Here is a 24276-nt window from a genome sequence, read left to right as displayed (position 1 = left end):
ATCCAACCCATCGGGTATCTCACTGCACCCTCATATGTCTTGAAATAGCAGACATACGGATTAAATGTAAATTCACATTGTAATACTTTTGACAGCCAAATATCTAACTTGGCCCATAACTTTTGGACTTTACAGCATTCCCAGAAGGCATGGATTATTGAGTCGTTGTCAGTTTTACACTTAAGACTTATGTCGTTGTGCTGTACAATTTGTGAATTTTATCTTGTGTAATAAATTATATACATTCGTTTTTTACTGCGTTAAGAACTCTGAAACTCTGTTTTCTATTTTCCGACTGGGTGTAATGTTCTTCGTCGGGCGAAAGAGAGGAGGACCAAGATGCAGCGTGGTGAGTATTCATTTTAATCAGAATACTTAAACAACGAACAAAACAATAAACCGACAAACGAACGAACAACGTAACAGTCCCGTATAGTGAACACAAACACACAGGAAACAGGAACAATCACCCACAACCCACAATGACAAAACAGGCTACCTAAATATGGCTCCCAACGAGAGACAACGAAAAACACCTGCCTCTGATTGAGAACCATATCAGGCCAAACACATAGAAACAGACAAACTAGACATACAACATAGAATGCAAACTCCTATCACACCCTGACCAAACAAAACATAGAAACATACAACGCAAACTATGGTCAGGGCGTGACGCTGGGGAAATAGTTTTGGACCGTCATCCGACTCAGCATCTTTCTGGAGCTCTGACTTTCCGACCTGAAGATCACTGACGTCATGATTGGAACAATAGCACTGGAATAGTACCTAGTGTTTTTGGGCTGTACGGGGTGTTTGGGCTGTACGGGGTGTTTGGGCTGTACGGGGTGTATGGGCTGTACGGGGTGTATGGGCTGTACGGGGTGTATGGGCTGTACGGGGTGTATGGGCTGTACGGGTGTATGGGCTGTACGGGGTGTATGGGCTGTACGGGGTGTATGGGCTGTACGGGGTGTTTGGGCTGTACGGGTGTATGGGCTGTACGGGTGTATGGGCTGTACGGGTGTATGAGCTGTACGGGTGTATGGGCTGTACGGGGTGTATGGGCTGTACGGGTGTATGGGCTGTACGGGTGTATGGGCTGTACGGGTGTATGGGCTGTACGGGCTGTACAGGTGTATGGGCTGTACGGGTGTATGGGCTGTACGGGTGTATGGGCTGTACGGGTGTATGGGCTGTACGGTGTCATTGCTTTTGGTTTATCTCTGTCAGCAACCTTTTTTGTGACCATGCTGTGTTGAATGCATTTTTGGGTGTGTGGTGATTGCTCTGAGTCATATGTGTTGAGCTTTACTATCAGTGAGTGTATTCATGTGAATATTCAAGATGTTCATTATGTAAAGCCACAGATCTTTTCAGTTGGTTTGTTTGAAGGGAGGCTTTTGTTTGTTTGAGGTCCAAGCAGTTTATTGGGGATAGGGGGAGTGTCTTTCAGAGGTGGGACCAAGTCATTATTATTCGAGTCACAACCAAGTCTCAAGTCAAGGACAAAGTCTCAAGTCGAGTCACAAGTCCAATGGGTCGAGTCCAAATCGTGCGTTCTAAGTGTGAGTCGAGTCACAAGTTAAGTTACGTTTCAAGTCAAGTAAAAAAAAAAAAACTTCAACTACAAATCTGTGTCTATTTATTGAGGCTACTGCCAACCCTTTTCATTAATTTGTCTACAACACATTTTAATGAGGTAATCATTTTTAGAAATAAAATTCCAAATGCAAGCTTCACAAGTAAATTATCAATTTCAAGCAAAACAAATCAGAAGGCCTAGCCAGGGGAGAACTGGCCCTTTTGCTTTGAGGATATAACGCATTTCTTCTGTGGACGAAGGAGAGGACCAAAGCGCAGCGTGGTTAGTGTTCATCATGTTTAATAAAGACCATAAACGTGAACACTACAAATACAAAACAACAAATGTGGAAAAAAACGAAACAATCCTATCTGGTGCATAGACACAAAGACAGAAAACAACCACCCACAAAACCCAACACAAAACAGGCTACCTAAATATGGTTCCCAATCAGAGACAACGACTAACGCCTGCCTCTGATTGAGAACCATATCAGGCCTAAACATAGAAACGGGAAAACTAGACACACAACATAGAATGCCCACTCAGCTCACGTCCTGACCAACACTAAAGCAAAGAAAACACAAAAGAACTATGGTCAGAACGTGACAGAGGATTTCGAGATGAAAGCCGACTGCGGCACTGCAGGAATTGTTTCCAGAAGACAGGATCCAAACCTATTATAGTGAATGGGGAAACGGTGATCTTCGTGGTCTTCTACTCTTGTATATACAAAGTGTTTTGAACACATTTATGGCACAAAAAAATTGCTTTGATTTCACCAGATGTATTGTCTTCGAACCTATTACTTTACAATCATACACACACAAAGTTGTGAGGATAATTTAGTTGCTAATGGCAGCCTGTAGTAGCCCGGTCAGCATTCTACTTGAGATACTCCATGTGCCAAAGAGTTCTGCTTCCAAAAGAAAGCAACAACCAAAGGAAACCAAAGGCCTTACTTGTTGGGGTTGGCTTTGAGACCCACCTTAGAGGACGAGGTTGCTGCTTTGGCACTGATGGTCAACTCTGGAGGAAAATAGTAGGAGGGGGAGAGAGGAGAGAGAGGAGGAGAGGAGAGGGGAGGAGGAGAGAGGGGGGAGGAGGAGAGAGAGGGGAGGAGGAGGGAGAGTAGGAGAGAGAGGAGGAGAGGAGAGGGGAGGAGGAGAGCGAGGGGAGGAGGAGAGAGAGAGAGGGGAGGAGGAGAGGAGGGGATGGGAGGAGGGAGAGTAGCAGAGAGAGGAGGAGAGAAGTGGAGAGAGAGAGGGGAGGAGGAGAGAGAGGGGAGTAGGAGAGTAGGAGAGATAGGAGGGAGAGAAGTGGAGAGAGAGAGGGGAGGAGGAGAGAGAGGGGAGGAGGAGAGTAGGAGATGGGAGGAGGGAGAGTAGGAGAGAGAGGAGGAGAGAAGTGGAGAGAGAGGAGGAGAGGAGAGGGGAGGAGGAGAGAGAGTAGGAGAAAGAGGAGGAGAGGAGAAGGGAGAGAGAGAGAGAGGGGAGGAGGGAGAGTAGGAGAGAGAGGAGGGAGAGAAGTGGAGAGAGAGGGGGGAGGAGGAGAGAGAGGGGAGGAGGAAAGTAGGAGCATTCTCAAAGGAAAACAATGGGGGTGATGTCATCGATGGCTTCGTCCATGTATGTTGTTGTTTTTACAGTCTATCGGCCTACCTGTATGCAAGGTCTCGGATGGAAAGCGTGATCAGTCTTTAGGCTTTTTCTTCCTCACAAATATAGTAATTAATTAGCCTGAATGTTACATCTTCATCCCATAAGTATTGAAGGTAGTCACAGCTATCTTTAGACATGTAGCCAGTACCACCACAGAGATATCCAAACTAGGCTTATCTGAAATATGATCAATGAAATCACCAGGCAGCCTTTTGTTGTGGCAAAGATGTGTCCGGTAGCAGATTGCTAAAAGCTACTTTATATGGATAATGTTCATGTGGGTAGGCTACTCTGTTTTTGCCAGGAAAAACAGAAGAAAAATTGAAACAAGATCTTTCTGGAACAAGATGTTTCACTAAACTGGATATGTGCACATGCCTTTGCATGCCAGTGGTGATGACTGGTGATTGGTCAACAGTCAAGACATGCAACTTTATGTTTCTGGAGCACAGATGAGATGTTTTTGAAACAAGAATTTGGTGCAATGCTGTTAGTGACCAGATTGAATAACGAAAGGTATAAATATAAATTACCTTACAAATGATAGGCTATATCTAGCCTGTTCAAGTATTTATGAAACAATATACACTTTTCCCATTCAGTTTTACACTTGCAATCTCCCAAAAACGTCTCACTGACCTAGCTAACCACCCGACCTGTGGTGATTGACAGTTTGCTGGTCCTATCAGAGAACCGAGTGTGCGTTTCACTAGCCAATCAGTTTTTTTGCAAGTGTGATACTGTCTCTAGCTGTGTGGAGAGTAATCCCAAGAGACTGTGCCACAAAATTTGTGACAAAACATTTCAAAACCTGGCCAGATAATTTCAAGTCTGAAGTCTGAAGTCAAAGTCCAATTCAAGTCTCAAGTAATTTTATTTTCTATCAAGTCGAGTCTCAAGTCATCAAATTTGTGACTGTAGTCCGACTCGTGAGGAGACGGTATTCACCACTCCAGACAGCCTGTTACAATATGTGCGACGGCCCTTGGACTTCATGGAGCCCCCGCCACGTTTCAAAGGCTGATGGACCACATTCTGTGCCCACATCAATCCTATAATGTAGCCTACCTGGACAATGTGATAATCCACAGGCCAAACGTGGGAGAAGCACCTAATCCGATTATTAACAGCGGTCAACGACACCCTTTCGGCAAGCAGGACGCACAGCCAACCCAAAGAAATGCATGCTGAGGGTAAGTGAAGCAAAGTATCTGGGCTATTCCATAGGATGAGGGTTGATCAAACCAGAAGAGAAAAAGGTCACTGCGATCCAGAATTGGTCTCGACCAGTAAACGAGAAACAGGTACAGGCTTTTCCTGAGAATAACCGGTTATTACAGATGTTTCATCCAGGCTAATGCAATCATTTCAGGACCCCTGTGTGACCTGACCTGGAAGGCCCAACCTGTCATGGTACAGTGGAACCCTTTGTGACCTGACCTGGAAGGCCCAACCTGTCATGGTACAGTGGAACCCTGTGTGACCTGACCTGGAAGGCCCAACCTGCCATGGTACGGTGGAACCCTGTTTGACCTGACCTGGAAGGCCCAACCTGTCATGGTACAGTGGAACCCTGTGTGACCAACCTGGAAGGCCCAACCTGCCATGGTACAGTGGAACCCTGTGTGACCTGACCTGGAAGGCCCAACCTGCCATGGTACAGTGGAACCCTTTGTGACCTGACCTGGAAGGCCCAACCTGCCATGGTACAGTGGAACCCTGTTTGACCTGACCTGGAAGGCCCAACCTGCCATGGTACAGTGGAACCCTGTGTGACCTGACCTGGAAGGCCCAACCTGCCATGGTACAGTGGAACCCTGTGTGACCAACCTGGAAGGCCCAACCTGCCATGGTACAGTGGAACCCTTTGTGACCTGACCTGGAAGGCCCAACCTGCCATGGTACAGTGGAACCCTGTGTGACCTGACCTGGAAGGCCCAACCTGTCATGGTACAGTGGAACCCTTTGTACCCTGACCTGGAAGGCCCAACCTGTCATGGTACAGTGGAACCCTTTGTGACCTGACCTGGAAGGTCCAACCTGCCATGGTACAGTGGAACCCTGTGTGACCTGACCTGGAAGGCCCAACCTGTCATGGTACAGTGGAACCCTGTGTGACCTGACCTGGAAGGCCCAACCTGTCATGGTACAGTGGAACCCTGTGTGACCTGACCTGGAAGGCCCAACCTGGCATGGTACAGTGGAACCCTGTTTGACCTGACCTGGAAGGCCCAACCTGCCATGGTACAGTGGAACCCTGTGTGACCTGACCTGGAAGGCCCAACCTGCCATGGTACAGTGGAACCCTGTGTGACCTGACCTGGAAGGCCCAACCTGCCATGGTACAGTGGAACCCTGTGTGACCTGACCTGGAAGGCCCAACCTGCCATGGTACAGTGGAACCCTGTGTGACCTGACCTGGAAGGCCCAACCTGCCATGGTACAGTGGAACCCTGTGTGACCTGACCTGGAAGACCCAACCTGTCATGGTACAGTGGAACCCTGTGTGACCTGACCTGGAAGGCCCAACCTGCGATGGTACAGTGGAACCCTGTGTGACCTGACCTGGAAGGCCCAACCTGCCATGGTACGGTGGAACTCCACAGGCGAAGAGGTATTTAAGAAACTGAAAACGGCCTAATGCACTGCCCCTGTGCTGTATTCGCCAGATTTCTCGAAGTCCTCTTATAGTACAGATGCATCAAACACTGGAATTGGAGCTGTACCCTCGCAGGAAGTTAATACATCTTTAGGATCCACCCCTTTTTTAAATTTTCCCCTAAAATGACATACCCAAATCTAACTGCCTGTAGCTCAGGACTTGAAGCAAGGATATGCATATTCTTGATACCATTCGAAAGGAAAGACTTTGAAGTTTGTGTAAATGTGAACTCAATGTAGGAGAATATAACACATTAGATCTGGTAAAAGATAATACATATACAAAGATGATGTACCATCATCTTTGAAATCCAAGAGAAAGACCATAATGTGTTAGTCCAGCCCAGGCACTTGATGACAGCAGTGTATGTGTAAAGTTTTAGACTGATCCAATGAACCATTACATTTCTGTTCAAAATGTTGTGTCAAGACTGTGCAAATATGCCTAATTGGTTTATTAAAGACTTTTCAAGTTTATAAATGTGCACTCTCCTCAAACAACAGCATGGTATTCTTTCACTGTAATAGCTACTATAAATCCAACAATGCAGTTAGACTAACAAGAATGTAAGCTTTCTGCCCATATCAGATATGTCTATGTCCTGGGAAATGTTCTTGTTATTTATAACCTCATGCTAATCGCTTTAGCACATTAGCACCCTCGTTCCCACCCATAATTAGCTACCAAGAAGCCATTTCAGGTTATCACTCAGGTTAGAGGAGCTATCTTGTCTAATTAGCTACCAAGAAGCCATTTCAGGTTATCACTCATGTTAGAAGAGCTAGCTTGTCTAACTATCTTAGCTGGCATGCCTGCTGGCAAGGTTGGTGGACAATTTTTCTGCATATCTAAGCATATATATCTAAACTAATCTAACCTCTTGAGCTGTCTGTGATTATCTGTATCTCTGCTAAAAACTGGGTAAAAGATTGAAAGGAATGTGAGTATAATTCAGTACATTTAGTTATTGCTTTCCTTTCTAAACATAGTTTTGACATATAATTAAGCAAAGTGATTATGGCTCTAGATTGCAAGAAAAAGCTTTCAAGTGTTTTTCAAAATATAAAAATTCTCCAACTTCCGGACGGGGGGCATAGCACCCCTTACTGACCCCTTCCCAGCCATCCTCAGGTACTTTGTGACCCTTCAGATATCTCTGGGGTGAATGATGCCCCTGGCTGTGTGTGTGTGTGTGTGTGTGTGTGTGTGTGTGTGTGTGTGTGTGTGTGTGTGTGTGTGTGTGTGTGTGTGTGTGTGTGTGTGTGTGTGTGTGTGTGTGTGTGTGTGTGTGTGTGTGTTTGTGTGTGACACCCATGTTACATGTTTGTTTGTCCTTTTATGAATGTCACAAAGCACACATACAGTAAAGCATCCCATAATTCAGGAAAATAAATTGCCTTGAAAAGCTGATATTTGAAATTCTATGAGTCTCTCTGGAGAGAGAAAGGAATGCGCCAAGAAGTAGTTCTACTGTGGTTCAATAAGAGTCTAATTTGTGGAATGTTCCGGCTTAATGAGAAGAGAATCTAAACATTATTCTGTGTCCAATTACGTTTCAATACACACCTTTCACTGTGAGTTTTCTTTCTTTCCATCCCTGATTTTTTCATCTCTTCTTCATCCCCCATGCCTGCCCGTTCTGCCTGTACAACACAATGTCTGTTAATTGAAAACCAAAGGCTGTATGCATTTTTTTTGTCAACTCAGGCCTTCTGAAACAATCCAATCGACCTGTAAAGAAAATGATGTGTCAATCAAATGTGGCTCCATGCATATTAATGTAGATATTACATGGAATGTCGCTTCCTAGTTCCTGGCCGATTCTTACAATGACAACTCCTTGTAACCTTTATGACATCACAATACAGTGAAAACCCATTATAGTACAGTACCTGTGTTACCCTCTATAGTCAAAGAGGAGCCTGTATTTAGTCTAAATGGGCTGTATTGATACAGTGGTAATCCAGTCCTCACTACTATGTACCACATCTTCAGAAATAATTCATACCCCTTGACTTACAGTAGTCCACTTTTTTTTGATGCGTTACAGCCTGAATTAAAAAATGGATTGAAATATTTATTTTCTCACCCATCTCAACACAATACCCCATAATGACATCACAATACCCCATAATGACATCACAATACCCCATAATGACATCACAATACCCCATAATGACATTACAATACCCCATAATGACATTACAATACCCCATAATGACAAAGTGAAAACATGTTAGTAGAATTTTTGTGCACATTTATTGAGAATGAAATACAGAAATATCTCATTTACATAAGTATTCACACCCCTTAGTCATAACTTTGTAGAAGCAGCTTTGGCAGCGATTACAACTGTGAGTTTTTCTGGGTAAATTCTTAAAAAATGTCTACACGTTATTCTCTTCTCTTTTATTATGGCGCCGAAGCAGATGGCTGCCGTTTTTCAGTCCCGTAACCAATTGTGCTATTGCTTATGTTTTCTTTGCGTTATTTGTAACTTATTTTGTACATAATGTTTCTGCCACCGTGTCTTATGACCGAAAAGAGCTTCTTGATATCAGGGCAGCGATTACTCACCCCGTACTGGAGGAATTGTTCTTCTTCAACGAGTCGGACGGGAAGGATTTACTTCGGACGCCCAACGTGGCCTTCATCCCTGTCATTCGCAGGAGGAAAACATGGAGATATCGTGGACGACAGTCCGGGTGCCTTGTAAGAATCCGTCGCTGATAGGGTAATCTACCTTTACCATCGGTCCTATTAGCCAACGTAAAATCAATCGATAATAAAATAGATTAAGTACGAGTAGGTATATCCTACCAACGGGACATTAAAAACTGTAATATCTTATGTTTCACCGAGTTGTGGCTGAACGACAACATGATTAACCTACAGCTGGTGGGTTTTAAGCTTTTTCGGCAGGATAGAACAGCTGCCTCTGGTAAGACAAGGGTTGGTGGCCGATGTATTTTTGTAAACAACAGCTGGTGCATGAAATCTAAGGAAGTCTCAAGGTTTTGCTTGGCTGAGGTAGAGTATCTCATGATAAGCTGTAGACCACACTATTTACCAAGAGAGTTTACATCTATATTTTTCGTAGCTGTCTATATACCACTGCAGACCGATACTGGTACTAAAACCGCACTCAACGAGCTGTATTCGGCCATAAACAAACACAAAAAAACTCATCCAGAGGCGACGATCCTAGTGGCCGGGGACTTTAATGCAGGGAAAGTCAAATCCTTTTTACCTAATTTCTACAGCATGTTAAATGTGCAACTAGAGGGAAAAAAACTCTAGACCACCTTTACTCTACACACAGAGACACGTATAAAGCTCTCCCTCGCCCTCCATTTGGTAAATCTGACCATAATTCTATCCTCCTGATTCCTGCTTACGAGCAAAACCTAAAGCAGGAAGCACCAGTGACTCAGTCAATTAGAAAGTGGTCAGATATAGCAGATGCTGAACTACAGGAGTGTTTTGCTAGCATTGACTGGAATATGTATATGTTCCAGGATTCTTCCGATGGCATTGAGGAGTGCATCGATGATGTTGTCCCCACAGTGACCGTATGTACATACCAACAACCAGAAGCCATGGATTACACGCAACATCCGCACTGAGCTAAAGGTTATAGCTGCCGCTTTCAATGAGCTGGACACTAACCTGAAGCTTATAACAAATCCCGCTATACCCTCTGATGAACCACCAAACATGTAAAGCGTCAATACAGGACTAAGATTAATGTAAAGCGTCAATACAGGACTAAGATTAATGTAACGCATCAATACAGGACTAAGATTATTGTAAAGCATCAATACAGGACTAAGATTAATGTAAAGCATCAATACAGGACTAAGATTAATGTAAAGCGTCAATACAGGACTAAGATTGAATCGTACGCTCGTCGGATGTGGAAGGCTTGCAAACATGTGCGCTTAGTCCCCTCCTGTACTCCTTGTTCACTCATGACTGCATGGCCAGGCACAACACCAACATCATCATCAAGTTTGCCGATGACACAACGGTGGTAGGCCTGATCACAGACGATGATGAAACAGCCTATAGTATGGAGGTCAAAGACCTGGCCGTGAGGTGCCAGGACAACAATCTCTTTTTAATTAAAAAAAAACATTTTATTTCACCTTTATTTAACCAGGTAGGACAGTTGAGAACAAGTTGTCATTTACAACTGCGACCTGGCCAAAATAAAGCAAAGCAATGCGACACAAACAACAACACAGAGTTGCACATGGAATAAACAAACATACAGTCAATAACACAATTGAAATATAGTCTATATACAGTGTGTGCAAATGGCGTGAGGATGTAAGGCAATAAATAGGCCATAGTAGCGAAGTAATTACAATTTAGCAAATGAACACTGGAGTGTTCAAACTTCCTGTCATAGATGAGCCAAGGCGCAGCCTGCATGTAATTCCACATTTCTTTTAATCGTAGTGAAATCACAAAAAGAAAACAAAAACAAACGTGACGTAACCGTGGCGCGCACCAACACACACAGAAAATAAATATTCACCCACAACATTAGGTGGGAAAAAGGCTGCCTAAGTATGATTCCCAATCCGAGACAACGATAGACAGCTGCCTCTGATTGGGAGCCACACTCGGCCAAAAACAAAGAAATAGAAAACATAGAATGCCCACCCCACATCACACCCTGACCTAACCAAATAGAGAAATTAAACGGCTCTCTAAGGTCAGGGCGTGACACATGATGATGTGCAAGTAGAAATACTGTTTTGCAAAAGAGCAAAAAAGCTAATAAAAACAATATGGGGATGAGGTAGGTAGATTGGATGGGCTATTTACAGATGGACTGTGTACAGCTGCAGCGATCGGTTAGCTGCTTAGATAGCTGATGTCTAAAGTTAGTGAGGGAGAAATAAGTCTCCAACTTCAGGGATTTTTTCAATTCGTTCCAGTCACTGGCAGCAGAGAACTGGAAGGAAAGGTGGAAAAATTAGGTGTTGGCTTTGGGGATGATCAGTGAGATATACCTGCTGGAGCGCATGCTACAAGTGGGTGTTGTTATCGTGAGCAGTGTACTGAGATAAGGTGGGGCTTCACCTAGCATAGACTTATAGATGACCTGGAGCCAGTGGGTCTGGTGACGAATATGCAGCGAGGGCCAGCAGTCTAGAGCATACAGGTTGCAGTGGTATAAGGTGATTTGGTAACAAAACAGATGGCACTGTGATAGACTGCATCCAGCTTGAGGAGTAGAGTGTTGGAGGCTATTTTGTAAATGACATCTCCGAAGTCGTTGATCGGTAGGATAGTCAGTTTTACGAGGGTATGTTAGGCGGCGTGAGAGAAGGAGGCTTTGTTGTGAAATAGGAAGCCGATTCTAGATTTAATTTTGGATTGGAGATGTTTAATATGAGTCTGGAAGGAGAGCTTGCAGTCTAGCCAGACACCTAGTATTTGTAGTTGTCCACATATTCTAAGTCAGAACCGTCCAGAGTAGTGATGCCAGTCGGGCGGGCGGGTGCAGGCAGCGATCGGTTGAAAAGCATCCATTTAGTTTTACTAGCATTTAATAAGAGCAGTTGGAGGCCACGGAAGGAGTGTTGTATGGCACTGAAGCTAGTTTGGAGGTTTGTTAACACAGTGTCCAAAGAAGAACCAGATGTATACAGAATGGTGTCGTCTGCATAGAGGTGGATCAGGGAATCACCCACAGCAAGAGCGACATCATTGATATATACAGAGAAAAGAGTCAGCCCGAGAATTGAACCCTGTGGTACCCCCATAGAGACTGCCAGAGGCACGGACAACAGGCCCTCCGATTTGACATGCTGAACTCTATCTGAGAAGTAGTTGGTGAACCAGGCGAGGCAGTCATTTGAGAAACCAAGGCTGTTGAGTCTGACGATAAGAATACGGTGATTGACAGAGTCGAAAGCCTTGGCCAGGTCGATGAAGACGGCTGCACAGTACTGTCTTTTTATCAATGCGGCTATGATATCGTTTAGTGCCTTGAGCGTGGCTGAGGTGCACCCGTGACCAGCTCGGAAACCGGATTGCTCAGCGGAGAAGGTACGGTGGGATTTGAAATGGTCAGTGATCTGTTTATTAACTTGGCTTTCGAAGACTTTAGAAAGGCAGGGTAGGATGGATATAGAATGGATATAGGTCTGTAACAGTTTGGGTCTAGAGTGTCACCCCCTTTGAAGAGGGGGATGACCCCGGCAGCTTTCCAATCTTAAGGGATCTCGGACGATACGAAAGATAGGTTGAACGGACTGGTAATAGGGCAGAGGAGAATTTTAGAAAGAGAGGGTCCAGATTGTCTAGCCCAGATGATTTATACGGGTCCAGGTTTTGCAGCTCTTTCAGAGCATCTGCTATCTGGATTTGGGTGAAGGAAAAGCTGGGGAGGCTTGGGCAAGTAGCTGCAGGGGGTGCGGAGCTGTTGGCCGGGATTGGGGTAGCCAGGTGGAAAGCATGGCCAGCCATAGAGAAATGCTTATTGAAATTCTTGATTATCGTGGAGGGCACGTGCCCCTGAGCCCCTTATTAGTTGGTATGACGCCTCTGCACACAGCCACCACCCAACCTCCCTTCTGAACTGAAGGTTCATTATTGGAATAAATGAACAGTCAGTAATAAACCATCTATCATACCTGGGTTCCTATTAGACATTTTTGTAGTACCATCAGTCTGTTTCAGTCTCTATGGAGGGCCAGAGTTTTTCAATTACTTCCATTATTATTATAAACTTTTATTTACCTAGGCAAGTCAGTTAAGAACAAGTTCTTATTTACAATGACAGCCTACCCTGGCCAAACCCAGAAGACACTGGGCCAATTATGCACCACCCTATGGGACACCCAATCAGAGCCAGTTGTGATACAGCTTGGATTTGAACCAGGTACTGTAGTGTTGCCTCTTGCCTGTCTAAGACCACTGGGCCACTTGGGAGCCCAAGCTCAATCAGGCAAGCTGAAGTATTTAAAATTATTCTGAATAGTATTTGAACAGAGGTCTTCATTAATACAGCACTCTTTGGGCTGTTCATATGTTCACTACACTAGTCCATTAAGGACTTGGGCTATTAGAAAATACACTGAGTGTACAAACAATGAGGAACATCTTCCTAATATTGAGTTGTATCCCCTTTTTCCCTCAGAACAGTCTCAATTCGTCGGGACATGGAATCTTCAAGGTGTCGAAAAGTGTTCCACAGGGATGCTGGCCCATGTTGATTCCAATGCTTCCCACAGTTTTGGTGGTGGATCAATCTTGATACACACGGAAACTGTTGAGTTGTAGTTCTTGACACATTCAAAACCGGTGCGCCTGGCACCTTCTACCATACCCTGTTCAAAGGCACTTAAATATTCTGTCTTACCCAATCACCCTTAAAAAAATCCTTCTTTAACCCTGTCTCCTCTCCTTCTTCATCTACACTGATTGAAGTGGCTTTTAACAAGTGACATCAAACTGGATTCACCTGGTCAGTCTATGTCATGTCTGTGTCAGTCTAATGATTTATACACTCAGTGTAGAGAACTAAACTATATGGAAAAGCTCCAACGATGACTACGGTTCAGTTCCCGAAGTACAGGACTATAGATCATCATGCCAATCCATCTACTGACTGAAATCCAGTGGTGGAAAAAGAACCCAGTTGTCAGACTTGAGTAAAAGTAAAGATACCTTCATAGAAAATGACTCAAGTAAAAGTGAAAGTCACCCAGTAACATACTACTTGAGTAAAAGTCTATGAGTATTTGACTGTAAATATACGTAAGTGTCAAATGTAAATGTAGCTGATAAAATATAAATGTGTTATATTAAGCAAATCAGACACCACCATTTTTCTTATTTTTTAATGTACAGACACTCCATCACTCCATCACTCAGACATCACTTACAGATAGTCAGGGACACACTCCATCACTCAGACATTATTTACAGATAGTCAGAGTCACACTCCATCACTCAGACATTATTTACATAGTCAGAGTCACACTCCATCACCCAGACGTCACTTACAGATAGTCAGAGACACACTCCAACACTCAGACATTATTTACAGATAGTCAGTCACACTCCATCACTCAGACATTATTTACAGATAGTCAGAGTCACACTCCATGACTCAGACATTATTTACAGATAGTCAGAGTCACACTCCATCACTCAGACATTATTTACAGATAGCCAGGGACACACTCCAACACTCAGACATCATTAACAGATAGCCAGGGTCCACTCCAACACTCGTAAATTATTTACAGATAGCCAGGGACACACTCCAACACTCAGACATAATTTACAGATAGCCAGGGGTACACTCCAACACTCAGACATCACTTACAGAAAGCCAGGGGTCCACTCCAACACCCAGACATAATTTACAGATAGCCAGGTGTCCACTCCAACACTCAGACATCACATACAGATAGCCAGGGGTCCACTCCAACACCCAGACATAATTTACAGATAGCCAGGGGAACACTCCATCACTCAGACATTATTTACAGATAGCCAGGGACACACTCCAACACTCAGACATCATTTACAGATAGCCAGGGGAACACTCCAACACTCAGACATCATTTAGAGATAGCGAGGGGCACACTCCAACACTCAGACATTATTTACAGATAGCCAGGGGAACACTCCAACACTCAGACATTATTTACAGATAGCCAGGGGAACACTCCAACACTCAGACATTATTACAGATAGCCAGGGGTCCACTCCAACACTCAGACATCATTACAGATAGCCAGGGGAACACTCCAACACTCAGACATCATTACAGATAGCCAGGGGAACACTCCAACACTCAGACATTATTTACAGATAGCCAGGGGAACACTCCAACACTCAGACATTATTACATATAGCCAGGGGAACACTCCAACACTCAGATATTATTTACAGATAGCCAGGGGTCCACTCCATCACTCAGACATCATTGCAGATAGCCAGGGGTACACTCCAACACTCAGACATCATTGCAGATAGCCAGGGGAACACTCTAACACTCAGACATCATTTACAGATAGCCATGGGTACACTTGGGATGCAACTTTGACAGCAAATGGTTACTTACTCATTGAATTACTAGTTACGTACTTTACAGGCCCATTGCCTCAAGAGGTCACAGGTCATCAATAACCCCCCCTCCATCGAACTCACTTTCGGGAAGTCCTCTCCGTGTTCTTCCAGGAGTAGCCGATCTTTCTGTAATTTGCTTCAGTTTCACTTCCACATGTCTTCCTTTCCCCCGTCAATTAACATACAGTTATATCAATTGATTAGTGGATTAATTACCAAACTATTAATTAAGCAAACAAAAGGCTAAGTGATCGTCGGATTTATTAGACAGTCACACCTGCGTTAACTTCCTTTCCCCCAATCCATTCCATTCCCTACATCTAACATAAACGTGAAATATTAGCTCATCATTTCCAGTAGACTCAAGTAATGGGTTATATATTGGAAACGTTACCCTAATGGAAACTCTAATTTAATATTAGGACTATTCCTCCGGTATAATCTATCAACTCAGGATATCTTTTCATGTCATTTTGACAGTGGATTATGAATACAATGGCAGATTTCTTTAAAATACTTTAAAAAAAACACTTTTCAATACCAAGAACTGCCGGGGGGTTTTTTTATAGTATCCTAAACTAATAATGGTTTCAGTGAGCTCGTATTAATATGCTTTAAATTCACCCAGTCAAAACTAAATCTTATTTCATTTAATAATCATAGACTTTTCTGGATGAATTAGCAATATTGAAATTGACAAATTGCTGCCCGACTGGTGTCAAAATAACCTCCAGGCTTTTGACACACACACACACACACACACACGCACACGCACACGCACACACACACGCACGCACACGCACACGCACACACACACACACACACACACACACACACACACACACACACACACACACACACACACACACACACACACACACACACACACACACACACACACACACACACACAGTTCCACCAACACTTGTTATTTCTGGCTATCAAACTGTAACGTCATAAGGAAATGCAGTGTGAGAGGAGCTGCACCCAAACACATTGATCCAGTCACATTAATTATCCAGTGCCTTTCAGTTGACAAATGACAGATCCCAAATGGCACTCTATTCCCTAAATAGTGCCCTACTTTGTCCCCAGGACCAATAGGGCTCTGGAGAAAAGTAGTGCACTATACAGGGAATAGGCTGCAGTTTGGGCTCACCCCCAGGCAACTGATACAAGCTTCTTTCAACATCACAAAAGTCTGTTTCATCCCCAGAATGTGATGCAGAAAGAAACACTCATTATAAATGGACATGGCAGAGCCTCCGCTAATTAGAGACATGTGGGTTCTGTCTTTCTATGACACAGTGTGTTCCCATTAGGACAGCCTTTCTTCTCTCGGTCTCTCTGTCTCTCTCTCTCTCTCTCTCTCTCTCTCTATCTCTCTATCTCTCTCTCTCTCTCTCTCTCTCTCTCTCTCTGTCTCATCTCTCTCTCTCTCTCTCTCTCTCTCTCTCTCTCTCTCTCTCTCTATCTCTCTATCTCTCTCTCTCTCTCTCTCTCTCTCTCTCTCTCTCTCTCTCTCTTCTCTCTCTCTCTCTCTCTCTCTGTCTCTCTCTCTCTCTCTCTCTCTCTCTCTCTCTCTCTCTCTCTCTCTCTCTCTCTCTCTCTCTCTCTCTCTCTCTCTCTCTCTCTCTCCTCACCTTCTCTCTGTCTCTTTCTCTCTGTCTCTCTCTCTCTCTTTCTCTCTATCTCTCTCTCTCTGTCTCTCTCTCATCTCACTTTCTCTCTCTCCCTCTCTCTCTCCCTTCACCCCCCCCCCCTCTCTCGCTTCTCTCTCTCTGTCTCATCTCTCTCTCACTTTCTCTCTCACTCTCTCTCTCTCGGTCTCTCCCTCTGTCTCTATCTCTCTCTGGCTCTCTCTCTGGCTCTCTCTCTCTGTCCCTCTCTTTCTGTCTCTCTCTCAGCTGCAAAATTCTATTTTAAACCCTTCTGAATACCGTTGGCAGTACGCAGTCCATTTGTAATACTCCACTTATGGCACCTGCGTACAACTGCTGAAGGTCTTCCAGCATACTGTACACCCCTGCTGAAGATTTTCCAGCATACTGTAAACCCCTACTGAAGGTCTTACAGCATACTGTATAACACTGCTGAAGGTCTTCCAGCATACTGTAAACCACTGCTGAAGATCTTCAGCATACTGTACACCCCTGCTGAAGATCTTCCAGCATACTGTAAACCACTGCTGAAGGTCTTCCAGCAATCTGCTAAATGACTTAAATGTAAATGTAATACTGTATACCACTGCTGAAGGTCTTCCAGCATACTGTAAACCACTGCTGAAGGTCTTCCAGCATACTGTAAACCACTGCTGAAGGTCTTCCAGCATACTGTAAACCACTGCTGAAGGTCTTCCAGCATACTGTATACCACTGCTGAAGGTCTTCCTGCATACTGTAAACAACTGCTGAAGGTCTTCCAGCATACTGTAAACCACTGCTGAAGGTCTTCCAGCATACTGTAAACCACTGCTGAAGGTCTTCCAGCATACTGTAAACCACTGCTGAAGGTCTTCCAGCATACTATAAACCACTGCTGAAGGTCTTCCAGCATACTGTAAACCACTGCTGAAGGTCTTCCAGCATACTGTATACCACTGCTGAAGGTCTTCCTGCATACTGTAAACCACTGCTGAAGGTCTTCCAGCATACTGTAAACCACTGCTGAAGGTCTTCCAGCATACTGTAAACCACTGCTGAAGGTCTTCCAGCATACTGTAAACCCCTGCTGAATGTCTTCCAGCATACTGTATACCACTGCTGAAGGTCTTCCAGCATACTGTAAACCACTGCTGAATGTCTTCCAGCATACTGTATACCACTGCTGAAGGTCTTCCAGCATACTGTAAACCACTGCTGAAGGTCTTCCAGCATACTGTAAACCCCTGCTGAAGGTCTTCCAGCATACTGTAAACCACTGCTGAAGGTCTTCCAGCATACTGTAAACCACTGCTGAAGGTCTTCCAGCATACTTCCAGCATACCCCCGCTGATGGGGCGGCAGGTAGCCTAGTGGTTAGAGCGTTGGACTAGTAACCGAAAAGCTGCAAGTTCAAATCCCCGAGCTGACAAGGTACAAATCTGTCATTCTGCCCCTGAACAAGACAGTTAACCCATGTTCCTAGGCCGTCATTGAAAATAAGAATTTGTTCTTAACAGACTTGCCTGGTTAAATATATATATATCTCTGATTTGTAAGTCGCTTTGGATAAGAGCGTCTGCTAAATGACTTAAATGTAAATACTGTACACCACTGCTCAGTTTTCTTTCCCTCATTATATGACCGCTGATGGACTGTGTTCTTGTCACAATCCTTGCTTGGTATGGTTAGGATCCACGTGATGCGCCTCAAATGGTCTGTATTCACTTCATAACGCGCTACTGCAGTGCCATGTGCCCAGGACTAAACTAGTGCAGAGTAAAGGGAATAGTGTGCTAATGGCCCAGGACTAAACTAGAGCACAGTAAATGGGAATAGGGTGATATGGGCCCAGGACTAAACTAGAGCACAGTAAAGGGAATAGGGTGATATGGGCCCAGGACTAAACTAGAGCACAGTAAAGGGAATAGGGTGATATGGGCCCAGGACTAAACTAGAGCACAGTAATGGGAATAGGGTGATATGAGCCCAGGACTAAACTAGAGCACAGTAATGGGAATAGGGTGCCATGTGCCCAGGACTAAACTAGAGCACAGTAAAGGGAATAGGGTGATATGGGCCCAGGACTAAACTAGAGCACAGTAAAGGGAATAGGGTGATATGGGCCCAGGACTAAACTAGAGCACAGTAAAGGGAATAGGGTGATATGGGCCCAGGACTAAACTAGAGCACAGTAAAAGGGAATAGGGTGATATGGGCCCAGGACTAAACTAGAGCACAGTAAAAGGGAATAGGGTGATATGGGCCCAGGACTAAACTAGAGCACAGTAAAGGGAATAGGGTGCTAATGGCCCAGGACTAAACTAGAGCACAGTAAAGGGAATAGGGTGCTATGGCCCAGGACTAAACTAGAGCACAGTAAAGGGAATAGGGTGATATGGGCCCAGGACTAAACTAGAGCACAGTAAAGGGAATAGGGTGATATGGGCCCAGGACTAAACTAGAGCACAGTAAAGGGAATAGGGTGCTATGGCCCAGGACTAAACTAGAGCACAGTAAATGGGAATAGGGTGATATGGGCCCAGGACTAAACTAGAGCACAGTAAAGGGAATAGGGTGATATGGGCCCAGGACTAAACTAGAGCACAGTAAAGGGAATAGGGTGCTATGGGCCCAGGACTAAACTAGAGCACAGTAAAGGGAATAGGGTGATATGGGCCCAGGACTAAACTAGAGCACAGTAATGGGAATAGGGTGATATGAGCCCAGGACTAAACTAGAGCACAGTAAAGGGAATAGGGTGCTATGGGCCCAGGACTAAACTAGAGCACAGTAATGGGAATAGGGTGCTATGGGCCTAGGACTAAACTAGAGCACAGTAAAGGGAATAGGGTGATATGGGCCCAGGACTAAACTAGAGCACAGTAAAGGGAATAGGGTGATATGGGCCCAGGACTAAACTAGAGCACAGTAAAGGGAATAGGGTGATATGGGCCCAGGACTAAACTAGAGCACAGTAAAAGGGAATAGGGTGATATGGGCCCAGGACTAAACTAGAGTACAGTAAAGGGAATAGGGTGCTAATGGCCCAGGACTAAACTAGAGCACAGTAAAGGGAATAGGGTGCTATGGCCCAGGACTAAACTAGAGCACAGTAAAGGGAATAGGGTGCCATGTGCCCAGGACTAAACTAGAGCACAGTAAAGGGAATAGGGTGCCATGTGCCCAGAACTAAACTAGAGCACAGTAAAGGGAATAGGGTGCTATGGCCCCAGGACTAAACTAGAGCACAGTAAAGGGAATAGGGTGATATGGGCCCAGGACTAAACTAGAGCACAGTAAATGGAATAGGGTGATATGGGCCCAGGACTAAACTAGAGCACAGTAAAGGGAATAGGGTGATATGGGCCCAGGACTAAACTAGAGCACAGTAAAGGGAATAGGGTGATATGGGCCCAGGACTAAACTAGAGCACAGTAAAGGGAATAGGGTGATATGGGCCCAGGACTAAACTAGAGCACAGTAAAGGGAATAGGGTGATATGGGCCCAGGACTAAACTAGAGCACAGTAAAGGGAATAGGGTGATATGGGCCCAGGACTAAACTAGAGCACAGTAAAGGGAATAGGGTGATATGGGCCCAGGACTAAACTAGAGCACAGTAAAAGGGAATAGGGTGATATGGGCCCAGGACTAAACTAGAGCACAGTAAAGGGAATAGGGTGCCATGTGCCCAGGACTAAACTAGAGCACAGTAAAGGGAATAGGGTGCTATGGGCCCAGGACTAAACTAGAGCACAGTAAAGGGAATAGGGTGATATGGGCCCAGGACTAAACTAGAGCACAGTAAAGGGAATAGGGTGCTATGGGCCCAGGACTAAACTAGAGCACAGTAAAGGGAATAGGGTGATATGGGCCCAGGACTAAACTAGAGCACAGTAAAGGGAATAGGGTGATATGGGCCCAGGACTAAACTAGAGCACAGTAAAGGGAATAGGGTGATATGGGCCCAGGACTAAACTAGAGCACAGTAATGGGAATAGGGTTCTTTTTGGGACTCACTCAGTGTCTAAGTACCTCTGTCTGCATATTGATTATGAACAGAAAACACACTAAGGAAATCAGAAACAAGCAGCAAATTAAATTTTCCAATGCATTTTGGAGTTCAAACCTCTTGTTGGTTTGCCGATTGCCATCGAATTACACTGGAGAAGTTGTTAAAATGGTTTCTTCATCTCAGCAGTGAAGCTGTTGGGGTGGTCACAGAGCGAGGCATGTGTTAGCCCAGGGCTGTGTCCCAAATGGCACACTATTCCCCATGTAGTGCACTACTTTTGGCAAGAGCCCTATGCAGTCAGGTCAAAAAGAGTGTGCACTACATAGTGAATAGTGTGCCTTCTTGGACTTGGGGGTTAAGTGCTCCATATTGACTGTGATGGGTTAGTATGTGAGAGCGGTGGGGCAGGACAGCTAGTCTGGGGTGTCGGGACGAGGCTGGCTGAGAGGAGCTGACAACTCATCTGAAGAATCGCCTCGAGGGAAATTGCAGAAGTGCCACTACTGGTCTGTGTGATAAATCAAGGGCTTTAAACCAAGGCGTCTGACATCCGCCCTGTCAGGCAGCCGTTGTCAGGGGCGATTTAAACAGATTAAAGAACCTGATTACAGTGCAGAGAGCTGCAAACTTTAAATAGGAGAAAGACACAGAGACACAGGCACCACAGCTGGCTGAATCCCTCTGTCTGTAGTCCAACATGACTATCTCCTGATCACTTTACACACGCTCACCGGTGTCTCCGGGATGGAGATCAATTGTGTGTGTGGGGGGGGGGGGGGGGGGTTAAGTGCCTTGCCCAAGGTCACAACAGCAGGAGATGGTACATGAGATCAGAGACCAGCAGTCTTCTAGCTGCCACTTCAGTTCCATTCCTAGTTTCGTGTTTCCCAGTCCGAGGGCTTGAACCAGCAACCTTCTGGCCGCTGGTCCACCTCTCTAAACAATAAGCTACTGCTGTCCTGGAGGTGCAAAAGCAATTTTTTCTCCCCAATTGTAACTAGTAGTTTGGTTTCCGTACGTTTCGGTGCATCATCATACCACGTTTATGGTGGTAAAAATGTGAGTTGTTATTAACTGCCATTACATTTACGTCATTTAGCAGACGCTCTTATCCAGAGCGACTTACAAATTAGAAAGTTCATACATATTCATCCTGGTCCCCCCGTGGGGAATGAACCCACAACCATGGCGTTGCAAGCGCCATGCTCTACCAACTGAGCCACACGGGACCCATTACATGTTATATCATGTTCATGGCAGCCTTACAGGCATTACACCAGTCCATTAAATATGGTGTCACTGGTTTATCTAACGGTATAGCATTTATCTAACTTTATACAACGGGTGGGTCTAATCCTAAATGCTGATTGGTTAAAACTGCATTCCAGCCAGTGTCTATTTCACAAGTTACCACCGGCTAAATCTATGACGTTGAAATGTCTATTTACCATGTTCCATCTCACTGCGCTATCCACTGTCTCATCAGCCCAGCCAGGCAATTTATAAACTTGATCTCCACTATGAAAAGCATCTAGACATTATCTCACATTTCTTTTAGACTAACATTTGGTTTTCAACACCGGATATTTGTATAAACCTTGTTGTCTGTCTCTCCGGCCTTTTCAATATTGTTTCAATATCAAATTGCGATCTCCACCGTCCTATATAAAGTGAATGGATCAGGAACGAGACAGACAGCAATTTTAGCTGGTTGTCATAGCAACATACACAACTTGTTTTCAGTTGACTAGCTAAATTTATACTTTGTTTGCGAAAACTAAAATGGATAATTGGAACATTTATTTTTATATTTTCGGCGACATGACTCTGGATAAATGGGAAAAAGAAATGGCAATAATACCCAGGCATGTAGATTTGGAGGATACTGCATTGAATGTCCGAGAGAAAAGCCACAACAACAAAAAAGCACAGTTAAGAATACAAACTGGGCTCGATGGCTGGCTAGCAGAGAATAATAAAGTTGTTGACTTCAAAAACTGTCTCCGACAGTTTTATGGAAATGTATGAAATGGGAAGGGAGAGCAGTTTAATTAGATACCTGGCACTCTGTAGTGGGCTCAACTGGTTTCTAAATGACCCACCCATCGGTCGCAGCTGGTGCATTATAAAGGACACTGAATTTACCACCTCGAATCATGTATTTCTGGGTAACATCAAACAGCTAAGAAGGCAAGGGAAAGACATCACAAACAGCCACCCTCCCATCACCGATAAGGACATGGCCCAACTCCAAAACTCTCAGGCTCATCTGGGTCGAAGAGGGACAGAGGAGAACAGACAAGTAAAGCCCAACTCATTCCTCGTTAAAACAGACGACAACGGTCTAAGGTATGTTGTTCATAGCCTGCTTGTGTTATTTCATAAGTTGCACTCGTAATTAGGCTACTGGAAAACAATATTATAACAAAGCATTATCTCTCTCAGATACGCCCCTCTCGCATATAACGAGGCCACAAAGAATCATCTGGACCCAAGAGAGATAGCCGTTCCAATATATCCAATCGACACCGACTTCTCTGACATTATCACTTAAGTCAGCTGTGGCGGATAACAAAGGGAATGTATGGTTTGATTTATTTAAGTCAGCTCAAATGCACGTCCTGGATTGTCTTTCTTTCTGTCTGAACAGTGTCCTGACAAGAGAGCACATGTCTTCTGCCATGCAGAGCCGTGCATCATAAGCTCATTGTTATAGATGTACCACAATAAATCTTAACTAGAAAAGTTTAAACAAATTCAAATGCAGCTACTTTACTGTTATTCTGGCTGAGCTGTTTGACGTGACTGTAAATTAGCCGTAGTTGGCTAGCTAGCAAGAGAAGGAGAAGAACATTGCCAGTCAGTAAGACAATGGAATGTTTAGAATGAACGACTGGGTCACAGACACAGAACAAAAAGCAACCCTAGATTTGTGTGGGAACTATATCTTTACAGTAAAGTAACATGTTTTCACCAGGGCCTGTATAGTAAAGTAACATGTTTTCACCAGGGCCTGTATAGTAAAGTAACATGTTGTCACCAGGGCCTGTACAGTAAAGTAACATGTTACCAGGGCCTGTATAGTAAAGTAACATGTTTTCACCAGGGCCTGTATAGTAAAGTAACATGTTACCAGGGCCTGTATAGTAAAGTAACATGTTTTCACCAGGGCCTGTATAGTAAAGTAACATGTTACCAGGGCCTGTATAGTAAAGTAACATGTTACCAGGGCCTGTACAGTAAAGTAACATGTTGTTACCAGGGCCTGTATAGTAAAGTAACATGTTTTCACCAGGGCCTGTATAGTAAAGTAACATGTTACCAGGGCCTGTATAGTAAAGTAACATGTTACCAGGGCCTGTATAGTAAAGTAACATGTTACCAGGGCCTGTATAGTAAAGTAACATGTTTTCACCAGGGCCTGTATAGTAAAGTAACATGTTACCAGGGCCTGTATAGTAAAGTAACATGTTACCAGGGCCTGTACAGTAAAGTAACATGTTGTTACCAGGGCCTGTATAGTAAAGTAACATGTTTTCACCAGGGCCTGTATAGTAAAGTAACATGTTTTCACCAGGGCCTGTACAGTAAAGTAACATGTTACCAGGG

The sequence above is a fragment of the Salvelinus fontinalis genome, unplaced genomic scaffold (assembly GCF_029448725.1).
Source record: "Salvelinus fontinalis isolate EN_2023a unplaced genomic scaffold, ASM2944872v1 scaffold_0009, whole genome shotgun sequence".
NCBI lineage: Eukaryota > Metazoa > Chordata > Actinopteri > Salmoniformes > Salmonidae > Salvelinus > Salvelinus fontinalis.
Note: the sequence above shows the minus strand (reverse complement) of the source record.